Genomic DNA, 15,895 nt, shown 5'->3' on the forward strand with positions numbered 1-15,895 from the left:
TCTGTCCTAGAGGGAGACCCATGGGCTCAAATCAACAAGCTCCCTGCCCTCTGACCTCTGGGTGGCTTCAGCAGAAATCAGAAATCAGCAGTCAGAAATTGGAAGGCAGAAGAAAGAGAATGAGGCCAGGGGTTGGTTTCCTGGTTCACTTTCTACAGGGACATTTTGCCTGGCTCTGTCCCACTATCAAAGGTTGCAGCTCCTGATAGGTGGGGTACCCACCCTACATGCCCTCCACTGCCCTGAATTAATCTGCCTTCCAGCTGCTCAGGTTCACTGCATCCCTCTTTCCCAAAGGTTTTTCTTTCAGCCGTTTCTTTTGCCTGACATGCTCTTCCCAGACAACTGGGCTCACCTGGAGCCTGACCACAGTATTTAAGATGGCAACTGTCTCTGCCTCTCCATTCCCCTTTCTCTGCTCTACTGTTTTCTCCTAACACCCTTCACCTTTTAAAACACTGTATGGGGTACTCCCTTGTTACACTGTCTGTGCCCCCATGAGGAGCTTTTGTCTGTTTTGACAAAATAACTTTTGTCTGTTTTGTCCACTGGCACAGAGCAGGGGCCTGAGGGAGCACTTACTGAGTGCTGGAGGAAGAAGCGCCTGGCCTTGGGCTCGTCTTCTAGTCTTTGAGAGGCAGCAGGGCAGCTTCGGCATTTTCCATGTCTGCTTCTCTTCAGGGATATTAACAACAAGAGTAACTGTGTGAGTTTCCCAGGGCTGCCGTGATAAGGTCCCACAGACAGAGTGGCTTCGGCAACAGAAATGTGTTGTCTCACAGTTCTGGAGGCTGGAAGTCCAAGGTCAAGGTGTCTACAGGGCCCTGCCTCTGGAGGCGCCAGGGAAGGGTCTGTTGCAGGGACCTCTCCTGGCTTCTAGTGTGTTTTGGCTTTGGGCAGCACAATTCTAATTTTTAGAGGGTGTTCTGCCTGTGTGTATGTCTGCATCCAAATTTCCCCTTTTCCTAAGGACAGTTATATTGGATTAGGGGCCCACCCTACTCCAATATAACCTTATCTTAGCTTAACTAATTACAACTGCAATGATCCTATTTCAAATTCAAGTCGCATTCTAAGGTACTAGGGACTTCAACATATGCATTTTGAGGAGGTGCAATTCAACCCATAACAATAGTTAATGTTTATTGAGTATCTTCTCTATGCCAAGCACTGTGAATTACAGTATGATTCTCATGACAATACCTGTTGAGGTTTAGGTCTGTTATTATTGCCACTTTCACTAAGAGAAAAATGCGTATCAGAGAGGTTAAATGACCAGCTCAAGGTCACCCAGCTAGCAGGTGAGGGACCAGTAAGACACAGAACCCAGATGCTCTATCACCCTGCTTTCTCTCTTTTACCATGTTCTCCTCTCATACGTGCTGGACCCAGTGTCATGAGTTCTAGCAGCAACTCTGAGGCCTTTGATTCTGAAATTGTAGAATTTATTGGGAAGCTACGGGGACTACAGGCAACAGAAACCATAAGGATTTTGATTTTTTTTTTTTACTACTACTCAAGAGCATATTCCATTCTTGCCAATTATGAAAACTTACTGCAATGAATCAGAATGACTTCCTGTGAATTCTGACCCCCTGATTTGTAAAAGCACAGAGTCTGTGCTTCTCAAGAGTGAGCCCTCCCCCGACAAAGCCCCTGCCCCACGCGGCCTGAATGATGCTCACTAGAAGTTCACTCTTCAGAGAGTTAACACTCTGCCAGGCAAATCAATTTGGAAACCCAGCTGTTTCTGAAAGATGGCAATTATTTACAGTTGCCCAAACTGGCGACTGATGCCCTGAGCCAAAATTAATTGCAGATGAAATGAGCAAAGATGTCTTTCCCTTCTCAACTTTATTAGCCTACTGAGCCATTTTAATAGACTGTCGAAATCTCATAAGAGAATGAAAAAAATTGGAAAGTCTTTTTGGATAGGCAATCACTTCAGAGGGCTGGATGAAATATATGTGTGTATATTTGTGTGTTTATTACATATGTAATTGTGTATATAAATATATATTTATTGCCTTGTTTTCAAATATATTTCAAGTATGTGTATTTGAAAAGAAGGTAATATATTTAATATATACAATTATATATGTGATAAACAAATTTATGTATATTTGAAAACAAAGTAATAAATACATATATTTATATATACAATTATATATGTAATAAACACATATTTATGTATCATATTTATGTTATTTATATATGCTGTTTATATAGTATATATTTTTATTCTATTCTATTGTATTATATACTAAAAATATATATTTATATATTGTATATATATTTATACAATAAATATATATATTTATATATTGTATATAAATATATATTTACATGTTTTATATGTATATATGTGAATATATAATATACAAATATATTTACATATATTTGTATGTATATATGTGAATATATACATATAAATATACACATATATTTATATATGATACATATTTATATATCATTTATATTTCATATATAATATATACATACACATATACTTTTATATATCATATATAAAAATATGTTTATATATGATATAAAATATATCTACATATTTTTATTTCATTGTTTTCAAATAAATACATAAACATTATATTATGTATATTATAATACATGATATTATAATATATAACCTATATAAATATGACATTTTTATATATATAAAAACTTTGGAAAGGGCATGGAATTTACCTTATATTGGCGCTCTGTGAGGAACAGGGGAGTGGCTTTCACACTCCTTGGATTTTGTTTCCATAATTCTGTTGGATGCTGTATTAGTTTCCCATTGCTGCTGTAGTGAGTTACCACAGACTCAGCGGCTGAAAACAAGCCAGGTGGATTATCTTATTGTAGCAGGAGTAGTAGTGGTCTCCTTCCTTATCCCTCATTTGAGAATTTTCACTAATTAGTGGGAGTTCTCACTTTTATTTTTACTTTCTGAGTCTCTTTGCAAGACAGAACAATAGTGGTTTTGGTATTACAGTTTTGGAAATCAGAAGTCTAGAATAGATCTTGTAGTGCAAACACGATGGTGTCTGCAGGCTGGAGGCTCCAGGGCAGAATCTGGCCTGCTGCAGCTTCTGGAGAACATCTGCATTCCTGGGCTTGTGACTTCTTCCTCACCTTCAAAGCTGGCAATGGCTACTCCTGCCTCTGCTTCCACCATCACGTCTCCTTCTCTGACTCTGACTCTTCTGCCTCCCCCTTTCACTTACAAGGACCCTGGATAATACTGGGCTCACCTGGGTAATCCAGGGTTCACTCCCTGTCTCAAGATTGTCCCACCTGCAACATTCCTTTGTGCCATGTAAGGTAATATATTCCCAGCTTCTGGGAATCATGGTGTGGACATCTTGGGGAGCCATTATTTTGCCCACCACAGGTGGGAATGGTTATGTTCATTTTACAGACGAGCAAATAAATTCAGAGGTGTTGGGCAATGTTCCCAAGACCACTCAGCTGGTAAATGAGTGATCAGGATTTGAATTCAGAGTAGCCTCATCCTAAAGCCAAAGCTCTTTCTCTGCAGAACGTTTTTCTATTCCACACTCTCAGGCTCATACTGAATTTAGTCTCATGCCTTTCCAGGAATTGGGGTCAATGCTACCATTTTAAGGACTGTTTCCAATGGACTATTCTGCATCTGTCCTTGCATCTCCAGCTCTTTGAGAAGATGAAAGGGGGACAGACTATCCAATGCACTTCACTTCACCTAACTTCTGCTGGCCCTTCAGCTCTCAGGTTCCTGGTCCCCGTCTCCAGGAATCCCTCCCAGAATGCCTTATTTGAGAGGGAAGCTTGTCTCCGTGTTGCATGTGGTAATTGTTTCCAGGTTTGCTCTTCTCTCTAGATCATGGTAACTTCACCTGTGACAGCTGGCACAGTATGAGTGTACCTTAGGTGTCTGTGGAATGGATGAATGCATGCCTGCATGAAAGAATCCACCAAGCATCACTTCCTGCTCAGAGGAACCTCCCACACAGAGGTTCCTGCACCTCTACAACAGCAAAACATCATTTATCCTTGGGTCACAGTCAACCTCCTCCATTGGACTGTGAGATCCCACAGGCAGGCACCATGGCAAAGGCCCTCTGTAAGCCCAGCACAGGGTCAACAGTCTGACCACGGGAGGAGCTGGCAAGAGATTGCTAAATGGCAGGGTACCAACTGGCCATGGTCCAGAGGACTGAGATCCACCAGGTCCACACTTAAAGGCAGTGGCAGGAGTGCTCTCCAGAGGCTGCGATTCTGAGTCCTGATTTTAGAAAGGACTCCTCCTTCCCTTTCAGGACTGTGAAGTCATTTACTCTCCTTTCTGGGGTTGTATTTCCAAGGAATACTTTGCCCAATATTGTCAGCTTTTAAGGCAGATGATCTGCCTGCCAGAGCACGAGGACAAGAAGGAGTGGCTTCTGGAGTCTGGAATGAATAAGAACGGCTTCCTGTGAAGTCTTCTTGGACCAAGGGAAGAAGTGTAGCCACTTCCTCATGTACTCCTCTTTCAAACAAGGGCAATCATTGGACTTTCAGGCATGATGTGAGCATTCATGAGGTCCCGTGTAGAACCCTTTGGGGTCTCACTGGGGCAGGAGGAGCCCTACGATGATCTCTTTCCCCATTCCCTCGGGTTCTGAGCCAGATGACTGTGTGACCCACAGTAAGTCACTCCTTTGGGTCTTGGTTTCCTTAACTGTCAAAAGATAGCAAGAGTCCCTGTAAAATCCTGCTGTCTACAAGGATGTCCATCGTAGCCTTATTTAAAATCACAAATTATGGAACTCTACCTAAATAGGACAAGAATAGTTACCACTTACTGAATGCATACCATTTGCCAGCCACTGCTGGAATCACTTAATATACATTCATTGGTACAATCCTCAGCCCATCCCTATGAGGCAGGGATGATGGCCTTTAGAAGTGGGGAAACTGAGTCACAGAGCTGCTGAATAACTTACATGGGGGTCACACAGCTAATGAAAAGACACAGAGCTGGGACTGGAACCCAGAAAGCATGGCACTACCATCAGGTTCTGGGCAGAGACATTCAACAACCCCACCCGCAGACAACGGTTAAGGAAATGATCATATAGAAAATTACTGGAGAAGAATAAATCTTTCAACACTAGTGTTAATTCAGGGAAGTTGACGATCTGCATAATTTTCTGCATCTATGATACACTTCAACAAAAAATACTTAATAAATAAGAAAATGGAGAATTATTCTGACATAAGATTACGTGAACAAAAGCAGATTAGAGCATAGGATTACTGTGCTACTATGTAAGAAATATACATCTATGCACAGAAAGACAAGGGAAGAATTTGCCAAACTTCCTTGGGTAGTATGATTGTAGGTAGTTTCTTCTTTGTTCCTCTCTATTTTTCTGAATTTTACAAATTCGCCCTAATGAACTGGTATTGATTTCTTCACAATACCAATAAAATACTTTAAAAAAACAAAATGAAAAATCTCCCGTACTTTCCCCATAATTTTCGTCTCAGACTGACTGTGTTTTTCCATGGCTCAAAGTAAAAATTAATAAAGAAAACTAGATGCAGTCTATAACTTGAGAATAATGAGAATGAATCTTGTGAAACTTCCAGAAAGTGATACGTTGAAATGTTTTCCTCTAACAAAAAGGCCGTGAAGTGGAAAGGGAAAGAGACAAAACATCATTCCTCTACATTTTTAACGATATCTATTTTTAAAAAGCATCTTTTAGAAGGACCCGTTAAGCGCGAGGTGCAAAATGAAGTGTCCTGTCATCAAGAAGTCAGAAAGACAATTGCAAGCCTCTGCCTGTTTGCATGGGCATCAATCTTGTCAGTGTAAATCAGTGAGCAAGAGTGAAAATAAACTACTTCATCAAGGTCAGAGAACACAACTCTCTAATTTTAGCCCTCTCTTTCCATTTGGAAGGAGAGGGTGCCTAAAATATGAGGCACAGACATACCTACAAGAAAGAAGAGACACAAACATCTCATAAAGAGGGCAACTGAAGCTCAGAGATGTTGAGTGCACTGCTCAATGCTACACAGCCAAGAAGTGCCAGAGCCAGGATTCAAATCCAGTTTGATCTGATTCCAAGATCTGGAAATTTCTTCTAGGTTCTGAAGCCACCCAACTTTCCCCTCCACCAAATGTTTGTTTTGCATATCGGAGGTTGAGAAACAGTGATGAGCTCTATGCCTTCTTTTGAACATATTGGCTTATTATTAAGGTCTTCCTCTCTATTATACTGGTAGACTGGAATGTCCTTTCCCCTTTGCCTTTCAAACTCCCACATGTCTGGGGTAATGAGATGACTGCTAATGGTTTTGAAATATTTTAAATGTCATGGCAAGAGATTGAAGACTCACATCAATTCTCTGATCTGAACTCCTGGGGACAATATGGCCCTCTTTCACATATTTTATTCATTCATATTTCATCATTTGTGACTAGGTGAGAATTCAAAGGATGGAGTTATTTATTAAAAGGAAGATGACAGGGAAGCAAAATATAGAAAGGAAATATCCTCTAGATGGGTAAAATGTCAGTGAAGAACTGCATGATGAACTCCTAAAATCCAGCCCCCTTTGGCATGACAAAGGAGGTGCTCCTTTAAAGGGATGCCTGTTTGTTGCCTGGGGTTCCCACATGCAGTGTTGCCTGTCCTGTGAGGTGTCAGGAACTGGGTGAGAATTGTCACTCTTCAGTATTCACTTTGAGGTTTCAGATCAATAGCCTGGACACAAATGATGTCTGGGTTCTCCCCATCCCAGCTATTTCTTTAAAACCAAGAGTTTGCTGAGTGATAGAAAACCACTGTCCTAATTGATGAATTCTGATGGGGAAACCCCCTGCCTTAAAGGACCTTATGAACATTCCTACTGTGCTGTGTAACCCCCTGTGGCATTCTCAGGAGTAACACTCAGTTGACTTACAGAGAAGACGGCAGCCAAAGTCTCGATGCCCCCTGTACTCAAGGTGACATATGGGATCTTTGCTGGAGGGATCCCAGCTTTTCCAAAGATGCTGTTGGTATAGAACTAAATCTGTAATGCAGGAAAGAATGAGGAGAAAGAGTGGTCAGTGGAAGTACTTAATCTATTTTCTAAATCAAATTTGGGCATAAGGTGGTCTTTACAATAAACTCAGAGTCCCGAGGTGGAGTGGCATGGATGCTCATTTTTCACCTTCATCCCACCTTTTCCCTTTCTTCATTACTAAAAGAACTCCTGGACTACTGGGAGTTCCCAGCTAAAAGACTGCACTTCCCAGTTTTCTTGCAGCCAAGTGTGGCAGTGAGATAGAAACAGTAATGTTGGTGGAGCTTCCAGGAAGTTTCCTTTTTTTAAAAGGAACTGTCTTATTACCAGATGTTTTTAGCAAAAATTATTCATGGATTGGGGGGAATATTTAGGACCTACTTATATCTACAGATGGTTAAATTTTGTGAAGAAAGTAAACCTCCATAAAGTTATGGGCAAACCGAGAGATGCCAGTGAAAACTATGACACCCATTTCTTCGAGTTTGCAGGCAGGCATACATCTATTGGCAAAAACAGGTTTTAATATTCGTGTAAACAAGAACCTTCCTGTTCTGCACCTGTCTCTCATTTGAGTGAGCATTAGACTCCAGAAAGCACAGGTTAAAACCATACTCTTTGTCAGTATCATCTTGTTCTAGGCAAAAGTAAATGGGGTGCTTAAAGCCTGAACCTTTGCTGTCACATCCATGGTGTATGGAGGCAGCGTCTAATAAATCCACCAATTCCTACAGTTCTCAGGGCTATAACAGAAGCTAACATTATCCTGAAAACCCAGTGTCCATTGAATATGTTTATACAATCAATTCCCCTTTAGAGGGTAACTGTGATCCCCGGTGCACCTTCAGGGTTGGATTCCAGAAGTGTAAGAGCCTTTCTCAGTCATCAGCCAAATTCACTGATTTTCAACGGCCAGCGTTCTCTAGGGGCTCTCTTAATGCCTTCAGGCTGCCACGCTGTCACCCATGTGAAGGTGTCTGACGTTTGTGTTATTCATAGCCGTGGTTCTCATCCCCGTGGCCCGACCAGCTCATGTTCCTGAGGTTTCCAGCCCTAGATCCCACTTAATGTGAGTCCTCTTATGTTGCGGCCAGCACCTCCTTCCGGCTCCTCTCACCCCCTGGTTTCAGTTCTACCCATAGAGACACTGCTATAGATGTCCCTTTGCAGGTTAGTGGAGAGAGTCATTCGCATAAAATTCTAAGTTCAGTAAGGGACAGTTATAAAAACAGCAATAAAAGCCATATTTATTTTTACAACCGTTCATGCATCAAAAGGCAGAAATCAGCCCACAAATCCTCTCCCCAAGCCCAGGGGCTGCAGGGGTCTTGCCGGGCTGGCCCTGTCCCCCCCAGGGCAGGCCTGAACGTCACACACACTATCAGTCTTATTCTGTTTGTGCCACGAAGCCACTGCCCTCCCCTTGCATCAGCTGATAGAGTGGGAAGGTGACTGCCTCCAGCTTTACCTCTGATCACACTGACGCTTATTTGATTGGACAGTTTGAGGTCGCTGTAAAATAAGAAAACACTCAAGAAACTTAGGAGTGCATCCTGCCCCAGAGCCCCCTTTGTATCCAGAAGGATACAAAGTAAGGACTCAAATTTTAAGAGTGGCCAGAAAATGCTTGCTTTTAAAAGCTTTTCGAAGAGTGTTGGATCACCCAGTCTCAGACGCTTCTCATCTTACAGATAAAAATCTAACCCTACACTGACCCAGCCCTTAGCCTAGTGATACCACCTTTCTGGCCTGCTCTCCTTTGAACTCTGACATGAGTGATTGAGGCTCAGAGGGGTGAAGTGTCTCACCCAGGGCCACACAGCTGGGAAGTCAGAGGATGTGGGCTGCAACCATCGCCTCCCTGGCGGTCTCAGGCTGGGGCTCCTTCAACAACATAATAGCTAAGATTATGGAGCACCACCTATGCGGCTGACCCCGTGCTGAACTGATTTATTTATTTATTTGTTTGTTTGTTTGTTTGTTTGAGATGGAGTTTCGCTGTTGTTGCCCAGGCTGGAGCGTAATGGTGCGATCTCGGCTCACTGCAACCCCCGCCTCCTGGGTTCAAGCAATTCTCCTGCCTCAGCCTCCCAAGTATCTGGGATTATAGGCACGTGCCACCACGCCCAACTAATTTTCTATTTTTAGCAGAGATGGGGTTTCTCCATATTGGTCAGGCTGGTCTCGAACTCCTGACCTCAGGTGATCTGCCTGCCCCAGCCTCCCAAAGTGCTGGGATTACAGGTGTGAGCCACCACGCCCAGCCACTGAACTTTAAATGCATCCTTTCATCTATCTTCACTACCACTTTACAGCGAGGGGAAACTGAGGCACGGGGCAATCATGACAACTTCCCGTACCTCAACAGTTCAGTATTTCAAGTTGCATGCAGGCAGATGACTCCAAGCCTGGCACTCTTGACCACAGTTTAGGGTGGCCATATGGAGGATCTCCTCTCAGCTTTCTCCCTATCCATCAGGACACAGCCAATTGCTGCAGTGAGATAGTCTCCGCTATTACGATTACAGAACATTTTAGATTCTTCCAATTTGATCTAGGAAGTGATTTCAGGAGAATCTTTTCAAAACAAAAGTTATTAATAACTGCTTCTGAAATTGTAATTTGAGATTTTGTACAAAACTTGATTTAGGCTCCAGAACTCCTAATGATGGTTCAACAAATCAGATGGACCTTCATGTGGTTCCAGGCCAAAAGAGGGGGAAAGTACCACAGTTTTCTATAAACACATCTAAGGTTTCATGTCTCCTTCCCCTCGTCCCTCCCAGTCACCTCCCTTCCCTCCCTTCTACTCAACTGTTTAGAGAAAGGGTAAGAAATCTGGGACTCTCTTAGGCACTAAGGTGACAGCAGACAACACAGGTCCTCGTCTGCCCTAGAAGACCTCTTAGTCTGGCAAGGAAGGGAGGAGTACACAACAGTTTCCCAAATAAGTGGTTAGAGGAACACACCAGGAACCCTGTAATGCGTGGGCATCCCACCAAGTGCAAAAACCCAGGCAGCCGTCCACCGCCGCTGAGCACCCAGAACCAATGTCACCAGGCCCATATGGGCTCATTCACGGCGGGCACTCTGATCCTCTTTGCTCGTATGTTACATCGATTTCTAACACACTTGGGTGTTTTGTTTCCCAACCAAGACTGCATGTCAGGAAGCAGCAGATTTTGAAACTGCATGACATTGAGAGAGGAGAAAACAATGCTAGAAACAGTCGTGCTGATGACAGCAAGGTTGGGAGGAGATTCATGCAAGCTGAGCAGTTGCCACCTGTGAGATATTTTACATAATTCCACAGATTCCTCACATCAGTTGTGCAAACTGAGTATTATCATCCCCATTTTTCATGATGGGAGACTGAGGCCCAGGGAAGTGACTATGATTGGCTTCTGTGTTTAAGAAAGAAGGAACCCCAAGGAAGGAAGGGTCATCCCAAGGAGATAAGAGAACCCCGCCATGACCCTGGGCATTCTGGAAGATTCAGGAAGGTTCAAGAAAATGAAGGCTTCCCCACACTGGGCTTGACAATTGATATTGATCCAATTTTTAGCCCAAGAACTCCCTATCTCCTGCCCTCGCCTCCTTTTCTCCCCTAGACGCTCAGGTGCCCACCACGTGGCATGGGCTGCTGTGGTGCTGGAGACACAGGGTTGATAAGATGCAGCCTCCATCTTCAAGGATGGAGACCCACTAATAGCTCTCTCCAGGGGAGGGGAGCACAGTGGAGGGGTAGGAGCTGCTGTGGCCACCCCAGCAATGGGGACAGGGGGGTGGGCCTAAAGCCAGGAGCCTCCTTCACATTGGCAACAGACTGACGCTCACACTGAAGCCTGGTTTTCATGCCGAGGACAAACTGCTCGAAAGGAAGGCAGCTGCCTAAAATAAGTCACTTTAAGCGACAGGTCTAATTTTAGAGAAGGGAATTTGAAAGCTTATTGTGTGAGGCAAGGGAAAAAAAACAACAATCCAACACCAAAAAGGAATTTAGAAATAAATAAATAAATGTTGTTTATTCCAACTTTTGAATAATTTTTTTTCCTTTTTTTCTTTTTTCTTTTTTTTTTTTTGTGATGAAGTCTTGCCTGTTGCCCAGGCTGGGGTATAGTGGTGTGATCTTGGTTCACTGCAGCCTCTGCCTCCCAGGTTCTAGTGATTCTCCTGCCTCAGCCTCCAGAGTAGCTGGGTCTACAGGTGCCCGCCACTATGCCTGGCGAATTTTTGTATTTAGTAGGTTTCACCACGTTGGCCAGGATGGTCTCGAACTACCGACCTCAAGTGATCTGCCTGCCTCAGCCTCCCAAAGTGCTGGGATTACAGGCGTGAGCCACTGCACCCAGCCAACTTTTGAGTGACTTCTAAAGTATGTGAAAACCATTCATCAGTTCCTTAGCATAAATATACTGAGCATCTGTGATGTTGGCTTGATACAGAGGTTCTCAGCCGGGGGCAATTTGCTTCCATGCGATGTTTGGCAGTGTCGGAGTCATTTTTGGTTGTCACAGCTGGTAGGGCAGATGGTGCTACTGGTACCTAATGGGAAGAGGTCAGGGAGGCTGCTGAATAGCCTAGGCACACAGCATAGCCCGTATGACAATGAATTTTCCAGCTCAAAATGTACATAGTTATGAGGCTGAGAAATGCACGTTTGGTACAAAGTGCCAGGGTGGGCTGTACAGGGAGTGCACCCAGCACCAGCAGGTGTGATTTTTTCTGTGCAGGCACCACCCCTGGGACCTTGGGCAAGGCCTGACCCTCCGTGAGCCACGAGTTCTTCGTCTGGAAAATGGGGGTGATACCACCTACCCTGTGGGACTGTTTGGGGCTGGAATAAGATGACAAACACAGAGATGCCTGGCAGTATTTACGGATGTCTCAAGTGACAGGTCATGTCCCCCAAATAATGTCTGGGAAAATGAAGAAGACAAAACAAGTCTTCCAAGGCAGCTAAAATTTTGGATCCACATTAGCTCTCTTTGTCCCGTGAATTTGGATGACAAGGCAGCAGGTGCAGGGGAGAGCTGGACCACAGTACAGCTGTGATGCTGGCACTTGCCACAAAACAGCAGGGTTCCCTCTGTATGTAACATGGAAGACGACTTGTCCCTGTGGCCGCCTAGGGATGGCCTGGGGACACAGCCTGAGTGACATGCATGGGGGTGCTCCGAGTGGGACCTTGGGGCCAGATAGCTGGGGCTCAAGTCCTTTTTCTACTATTCCTTGCTGTTTGACCTTAGAAAAGTATCTCAACGTCTCTGTGCCTAACAGTGGGGCCTAACTCACAGGGCCGCCATGGGGACAGTTCCTGGCCCACGCTGAGTGCTACATGTATGTGCACTTGATTAGGTTTGCAACCCAGTGGGTGGAGGCCAAGCGAAGGGGAGCAGCTGGCCCGGGTTTCTCACTGCAGGTTTGTGTCCCACTGAGATGGGAAGCCAGGCCTCTGGCTCTTGGTCCAGAGCTCTGCTCTGGGTCAGGTAAAGCACGCTCAGCTGCAAGTATTATTCCCAACTTAAAGACTGAAGATCATCAACACGGGAGGGCAGAACACTCTGAGGCTGAGGCCTCACGACTGCTGGCTTTGGGAGTAGCTGAGATTTTTTTCATCACGTGCGTAGGCAGCACGCCTTGCAGGTACACGACAGCGGAATTTATGAAGTTATACAGGGGATGCAAATAGGAAAATGATGTCCCTGTGGAGAAGTGAATTCTGTTTAGAACTGTCATGGTTCTCAATGTAAATGCCTCATTCACTACAGGTGCCATATTCAGTCTTCAAGACTTCAGGCGTTAGCTTTAAGAAAAGATTCATTTCCCCTCTCTACTCTCCGAGAACAGGGAGTGCCTCCTTGAGACTGTCTGGCACAACCTCAGTCTCGTCGACAGGAAGAGACAGCAGGACTCTCCCAGGATCACTTGGTTAATGTAGGTAGAGCCAGTGACCCAGGCGCCTGCTCAATCTGCTGACTTTAACCAGACCAAGGAGAAAGGTAAAAGCAAAAAGCAAGGTGATCTCATTTCATCCTAGTGTTTCTGAAAATAGAACCAACAGTTGTGGAAAGGAGGTGGAACACTGTGGTTGCAGCTTTCTACGCTGCTGTTTTTCCTTCTCTGGACAGGAATGACTCCCCTTCACTCATCTTCCCTAGACACCCCCAAATGCCCTCCCTTCCCACCTTTGGGGGTACTGGGCTCATGCTTATTTAGTATAAATGCAAGCTGTCTTACCTGGGGCTCTTCTGAAGGGTGCGGGCGGCTGCCTCTTCTCCCTCCCTCTGGGTTCAGCCAGTCTCCTCTCGAGCGACATGAGTGACCTCAGAGGCAGTTTGGATGCTTTATGCAAGAATCTCCTCTACACTCCCCTACCAAGTGGTCGGCCAGCCTGTTTGCACACCTCCATAGATGGGGAGCTCGCCACCCCTAGAGGCAACCCACTCTATTTGTCCGAAGCTACAATAACAATAAAGATCCAGACTCTGCCTCCCTAAGTCTCCAACCAGGAATTCCACCTTCGAGTGCCCTCAAGGAAAAGGAGACTGCTGCCACCATCCAACCGTCTGGGAACTGCATGGAGAGACCTCCTCAGACTTCCCTGCCCATGGCAGCTCAAGCCCCAGAGCATTTCTTACTTAAAGCCTGGAGGTTTTTATCAAGCCAAAGTTGTGAGTTGAAGACAACCCAGCCAAGAGTACTTTTATTAAAATCATCTCAGTGTCTCTCACTTCTAACTTCCTAATACCCATTTTTTAAAGAACCATGACTTTTAGACATGTCTAGGGATAATTAGTGCCAGCATTTATTATGGGATATCTCTGTGGCCAGCAGCTGACCTGAACACTTTGCACGGATTGTGTCTTTCCATATCATGCGATCCCATTTTACAGATGAGGAAACTGAGGATCAGTCAACTTACACGGTTGCCTAACAGCATAGAGTTTGTGGTGATGACAGAGCTGAGACTTGAACCTGGGCATCTGGGCCCCAAGCCCTGAACCTCCCCGCCCTCTGATTCCTCCAGTCATTCGAGGATGCCCACCGGGCCGCAGGACTCACCGCATTGAGGCCACAGAGCTGGCAGCAGGCCATGGTGACAATCATGGTGACCACCTGTCAGCGGACGTAGCGAGCTCTCAGCAGCTCCAGCACAGACACCAGACAGACGTTCTTCTGCATGCGGCTCTCAGCCAGGACCTCCTCTACCTCTCGGGAAACATCTGCTTTACCCGAGAACGTCTGGAAGCCTGCAAACAGAAGCACACGTGGACTTTCAGCAGGGATTAGAGTGTCCATCGTGTCTAATGCTGGGCCCTACAGGGATGGGTCCCACCTCCCAGCCACATACCTTAGCTGGGGGCAGAACTTGGCAAGGGCCTTTGAAACTATGGAGTCCAAAGCCCTTGTTTAAAAATGGGAAAACAGAGGTGCAGAGAGGTGCCATGATTTGCCCAGCCAGCTGAGAAAAGCTGAGAACGGGGGTGTCTTGACTGTCTCCAACGCAAGGCAGAGCACACCCAGAGTTCAAATCCATCTATAGCATTGGAAAGGTATGCCCCTGTTCATCTTTTGTTATCATTCCTGCCTCCAATGGCTATTGTAATAATTGCATGATATCATATACATTCAACCATGGCTTGGAGCTTCCCTCACTGAAGCTCGTTTGCTGAATATTCACTAAGCGCCTCCTGTTTGCCTGGCTCATGAGTTCACCCTCATTACAGGTGTCCTGAGAGCGGTAGGATGTCACTTGGCCAGGATGCCCTGCAGTCCACACTATCGTGGAAAGAAGGATTGAGCTTAGTGACTGCAAGGTCCTTCCCATGCGACGCTCTGAGATACAAGAAAACTTGAGTGGAAATAGTCCCAAAGAGTGAATCTTCCCAAGACTCAAACCCACCCTCGTGATTTATGCCTTTTCCATGTTGAACGTTGCAAACTTCCAGCCTCAGAGAATCTGTCTTTTTTTTTTTTTAAATGAAGACCTTAATTGTTCAAACCTCTGTGAATGTATGCTTGAAAGTGGGCTGACTGATTAGACCCCTGAAAGCACAACAATCAGATCATGGGGTGCTTTCGGACACAGATGCCCATACTCAGTGCTCTGATCTTTCTTCCTCCTGCAGGGAAAGGTGGCTATTGTGATGGCTCCTGAGGACAGTCCATTCCAGACACAGCAGGAAGCATCCCTAAAACAGGCTCTGCCCCTCAGGGCATGTGAAAATGCTCTTCTTAAGCAAATGCCATTAAACTTGCTCCAGATTCTCCAAGAAGTAAGTACCCTTCCAAAGGCTTTGGAGTGTTATTTCCAGCAGAGTACTAAAAACTGTTTCAGAATGTTTTTTTTTTATGAACTATAAATTAATGCTTTCCCCAGCATTTATTAACGGTAAATGAGAAAAGCAGCTGAATGAGCAACATTTCTGTTTCATGCATTAAGTATAATATTTCTACTATTTCCTCAAAGTTCAAAATACAACATCCATGTGATAAAATAACTCTAGACTTTTGGGGTAGAAAACCATTTCTTTCCTTCATGACATGCATTTTTTCTATTATAAAATAAGGATAACTTCATAACCTATTTTTTTTTCTCTTTTCACCATGGCTGCCAGGAAGCTCTCAGACAAATTCAGTGTTTAGCCCTTAACAGAATTTCCTGAACCAAAAAAAATCTCTCTTCTTTCTCTTAAAATTTCCTATCTTCCAGCTCCATCCAAGTCCCTGCAAAGGACATGATGTCATTCCTTTTTATGGATTCATAGTATTCCATGGTGTATATGTACCACATTTTCTTTATCCAGTCTATCATTGATGGGTATTTGGGTTGATTCCATGTCTTTGC

At 44.6% G+C, this 15,895-nt stretch overlaps 1 protein-coding gene across 1 annotated transcript in view; it reads right to left on the minus strand.

Annotated features, from left to right (window-relative positions):
- The window catches only part of SLC2A9 (solute carrier family 2 member 9), a 166,635-nt gene that overhangs the window by 66,137 nt on the left and 84,603 nt on the right, over positions 1–15,895 (minus strand). Inside the window, exons 3-4 of the mRNA XM_033213748.1 lie at positions 14,110–14,297; positions 6,940–7,050 (exon numbers count right to left, since the gene is read on the minus strand). The gene's annotated coding sequence lies outside the window, so the exon portion shown is untranslated. The remainder of the gene's footprint in view (positions 1–6,939; positions 7,051–14,109; positions 14,298–15,895) is intronic.

Source organism: Trachypithecus francoisi, unplaced genomic scaffold (assembly GCF_009764315.1).
Source record: "Trachypithecus francoisi isolate TF-2019V2 unplaced genomic scaffold, Tfra_2.0 Lachesis_group1, whole genome shotgun sequence".
In the NCBI taxonomy this organism is placed as follows: domain Eukaryota; kingdom Metazoa; phylum Chordata; class Mammalia; order Primates; family Cercopithecidae; genus Trachypithecus; species Trachypithecus francoisi.